The sequence below is a fragment of the Rutidosis leptorrhynchoides genome, chromosome 3 (genome assembly GCF_046630445.1).
Source record: "Rutidosis leptorrhynchoides isolate AG116_Rl617_1_P2 chromosome 3, CSIRO_AGI_Rlap_v1, whole genome shotgun sequence".
Taxonomy (NCBI): Eukaryota; Viridiplantae; Streptophyta; class Magnoliopsida; order Asterales; family Asteraceae; genus Rutidosis; species Rutidosis leptorrhynchoides.
This window is the reverse complement of record NC_092335.1, coordinates 134,815,949-134,820,805: the sequence shown is the minus strand read 5'-3', so window position 1 is coordinate 134,820,805 and position 4,857 is coordinate 134,815,949.

Below are 4,857 nucleotides of genomic sequence, written 5' to 3'. Positions count from 1 at the left end.
AACGAGTATTAATAACACTAATATTAACTATAATGATGATAGGTTGTATTGTTTTTCTAATTATGGTAGTAATAATCATAGTAATAATAATAATGATAATACTTATAATAATAATTATAATGATAATACTAATATTCATAATGGTAATACTAATATTGTTAGTAATACATTTAATAATAATAATACTAAGAACAACATTAGTAATAACAATAATAAAGATAATAATAATCATAATCATAATAATAATAATAATAATAATAATAAATAATGATAATGATAATAAAAATAATAACGAAATTAAATGACTACCTCAAAATGAGTTTTTTTTAGAAAAACATTGTTGCAAACCAGATTCGAACTCCTGGCCTCTAGGTTACCCGTCACCTCCTTAAACCGTCTGGGCTCAAGCCCATTTTCTGTTTTATTTCCCCTTTTAATTTATATGACCCGTAATATTTGCTGCCTCCTCTTCATCTCCTTCAAATGCATCGACCATATTGATTAACTTAACCCATAACTCGTATAATTTGTTTTAGGACTTGCAAACCAACAGACACAATCAGCTATGATTAATTTTGAGGTATTTGAAATCGAAAATATATATATATATATATATATATATATATATATATATATATATATATATATATATATATATATATATATATATATATATATATATATATATATATATATATATATATATATATATATATATATATATATAAACAAAGACACAGCAGGCCGTCGCTGCTATATTTAAAAAAAAATGATTTTTCGAATGGCTATGAATTAGACAAAAATTATAAAACAAATTATGTTTCAATTCCTTCCTAAAAACTTTCTCCATCATCAATTAAACTCAAAACGTAACAACGAATTCGAATTTAATGAAGAACAATTGTTTGACTTTTTAGTTCAAAAACTTTGACTTGAAAATTTGGATTCGGTATAGAAAATTGGAATCTCAATTTTTGCAGACAGACTTAGTATGGAATTCCTAACTAAGCTGTATTAATAGATTTTTGAAAACAATACGAAATCAAGATTTTGCTAAGATGACTCAAGAACAGAGAACCGACTTTTTCTTGGGTTTTTTTCTGTTTGAATTTAAATAAGACAATTACTAAAAGGGTTTAAAATTGGTAAGGGTTAATTGAAAAACTGAGTTTCATAACATGAAGTAATCGATTTCTATATAGTTTGTATGCTATCGACAGCGTATCCTAGCCAGGGATAAGAAAACAAAAAAATATATATAGCAGGTAGGATTCGTACCAATTTGTGGGTTTAATTTCAATGACTTGATACTGAAGTACCAATTTATCACAGTTGAAAAGGATGGTAACAATAATCGTGATTTTTATATATTAATATATATATATATATATATATATATATATATATATATATATATATATATATATATATTTTAATTGTATTTATATTAATATATATATATATATATATATATATATATATATATATATATATATATATATATATCAGTGTACATGAAATACGCAATTATATATATATCAGTATTTTATGTATATATGTTTTTATATATCTGTTCACATATTTTATTACATATATATGTAAAATTTATAAATTTTAGTATTGATAATGTTATTAAGAAAGATATTAATACTAATAATAATAAAATCAATTACATATACAATCTCTTATTATAATTTTTAATAATACATATAATACTTAATAATAATGAGTAAAGTGATAAAATAATAATAATGATATTATTAAACAAAAATGGTAGAACTTTTAACATATTATGTATCAAATTTCATATCTGGTACTATTAATAATACTGATATTAATACTAACATTAATATTATTATTAATAATAATGAAGTAATAACAATTATATTAGTATAACAATTATATTTTTATCTTGTAACCACATTTAATATGTTAATATACAATTTATTAAATTTATGAATATTTAATAATTACATAATATATTATATGATAACATTCATTGAATATTTAATGTTTATACATTTTATATGTATTACAATATAATCTTGATTAGAAGTCATATATAGATTTATATTTATGTATATGTATACTACCATATATATACAATTATGTTTTAAATGTTAAGTAGATGATTAATTATATATATTAAACAATTAATTACAAGGTATAACATTATACACTTACTATTTTGATAACGTTGGTAAAATATGTTTGAACCATTTACATACAATATACTATACTATATATATTAAAAATAAAAATCTTTAGTTATTTAATGTTATCTTTCAAAATAACTAGATTACTTCATAGTTCATTAATACTAATATAATTATTTATATATATAATTATTTATATTTACATTCCTAGTTACAATTAAAGGTTCGTGAATCGTCGGGAGTAGTCAAAGGTCAAACAGTTTTATGTAAGCAGTTCACAAAATTTGAGACTCAACATTACAGACTTTGCTTATCGTGTCGAAATCAAATAAGATTCAAGTTTAAATTTGGTCGGAAATTTCCGGGTCATCACATGTAAAACTAGAAATCCTCTTGATTCGCCCATCCTTAAAGGGCAAAACCAAAATATTTCGTACCTTTCAATTTCATTAACTTAGTTAATCATAATATAGTTTCTAATTGTAGTTTGATACGTACAATTGTCCTTGGAACGATACACGGACTAAACCATTATCTATACTACTACATGATCGGGTACACTGCCCGTAGTTGTGTAATAGTTCTAATAACCGGTATTTTTCCTAATATAAATCATATGACACGTTCTTCACATCACATGGTATCACATCTCATGTAATGACTTTATATACTCGAGATTTTAGTAATAAAAATAATAAGAGTACGAGGTGTCCATGTTCATTTTTAGTATCCATTTTAAAGTCAATAATAGACTTCGAAATTGACTTTCAGTGACATGGGCGGAGTTGTTCACAGTGTTCATTTTAGTGTCCATTACGGTGTCCATTTTCATATTTTATTTTTACTACCTTTTTATTATTAATTATTGTTTTTTATTGATTTTTTTTTAAAAAAACTTTTCATTAATGAATAAGTTAAAACTTTTCATTAATAATTAATTACGTAAATGATTTATAATAATAATAATAATAAAATTTTTAGTTCAAATTAAAAATGTTTAGCCCGAAGGTAAAATAAAATAGGCCCATTTTGCAAAACTTAAACTCCATTTCGGTGTTAATTTTCTTTTTTTATTTTTACTTTTCATTATTGAATAATTTAAAACTTATCATTAATAATCAATTAATAAAAAAGTCTAAAGGTAAAACAAAATAGACCCTTTTTACAAAACCAAAACACCTTTTTCTTCCTACAACGTTTGCTATATAGTAGCTTCTCACCTGGAAAAAAAAGATTATAATTAATAAAATTAACAAGTAAGAAGAAAACAAGGAAATAATAACGGGTATAATTTCAATAATCAAACGGTCTAATTCGTTTAAAAACCAAAGTCGACCACTCGAGTTTGACACACCGATGGTGAGATCGACGCTTGAGCGGTGTCGATCGACGCCGGGAAGTCAGTGTCGGTGGTGAATGACGGTGATACCGACAAGGGACACCTTGTGCTCTAATTTTATTTGTAGAAACTAAAAACAGATTTTAGAATAAATGTAGACTCGATCTAGAGGCGTAAAACACTAGAAAAAGCTTAATCAAATAAACTTAGACCTTCGGGATCGATAAATCGAACCTACAAGAGATTATATCGACACCTAAAGTTGTTATTCAGTTGGGTACGTTTAGGATCGACTTACAGATGATAAAACGCTGCTAGAGTATGTGTAGGGTGTGTAACCTTACAATTAAACCCATAACTCATATATATAGTAAACTGCAGTGACCATCGGTCGATGGTCTAGGACCCTCGGTCGATGGTCTCCTACCGTCGTTTGATGATTACTAGACTAACGGTTGACGAACTCGAGATTATCGATTTATGGTCGAGACCCTCGGTCGATGGTAGTTCGTCAGATATCATCACAAAAATTAGGGTTTTGAGCCTAAATCAAAATAGATGGCTATTTTCGACTGAAAAATCTAAGATTTTACGATAGTAACATCGGGAAAACACTTAGGAACCCAGACACACACAAAAACACGATTATAACACATAAAAATCTAATTTTTGGATCAAAAACTCACTTTTTCAAGAAACCCAAAATCAACTTTTAACAATTTTCGATTAAAACGTTTGTATCAGCAATCCTCAGCTATGATACCACTTTGTAGAAACTAAAAACGGATATTAGAACAAACGTAAACTCGATCTTGAGGCGAAAAACACTAGAGCAAGATTAATCGAATAAACTTAGACCTTAGGATCGATGAATCGAACCTACAAAAGATTAGATCGACACATAGAGTTGGTATTCGGTTGGTACGTTTATGAACGACTTACATACGATAAAACGCGGCTAGGGTATGTGTAGGGTGTGTAACCTCACAATGAAACCCATAACCCGTATATATAGTAAACTAGGACCCTCGGTCGATAGTCTAGGACCCTCGGTCGATGGTCTCCTCCATCAGCTGATGGTCTATTACTATCAACTGACGTTCACTATAATAAACTATAAATTAAACATTAACGATTCACAACTAATATTCAAACATTAAAATACGATATTATTACAATAATGTTTGATAACAAATTAGTGAAATAAACATACGTAGGAAATAGAACTAAAAATTTACATTCATGCATCAACACTATTGCTATTAAAGAAAAAGTCACTCTAGTTTTATATTTACTAGCTCCTTGCTAGTTATTGATTTAATGAAATTATTGTTCAAAGATAAACTCCGTATATAATTATAA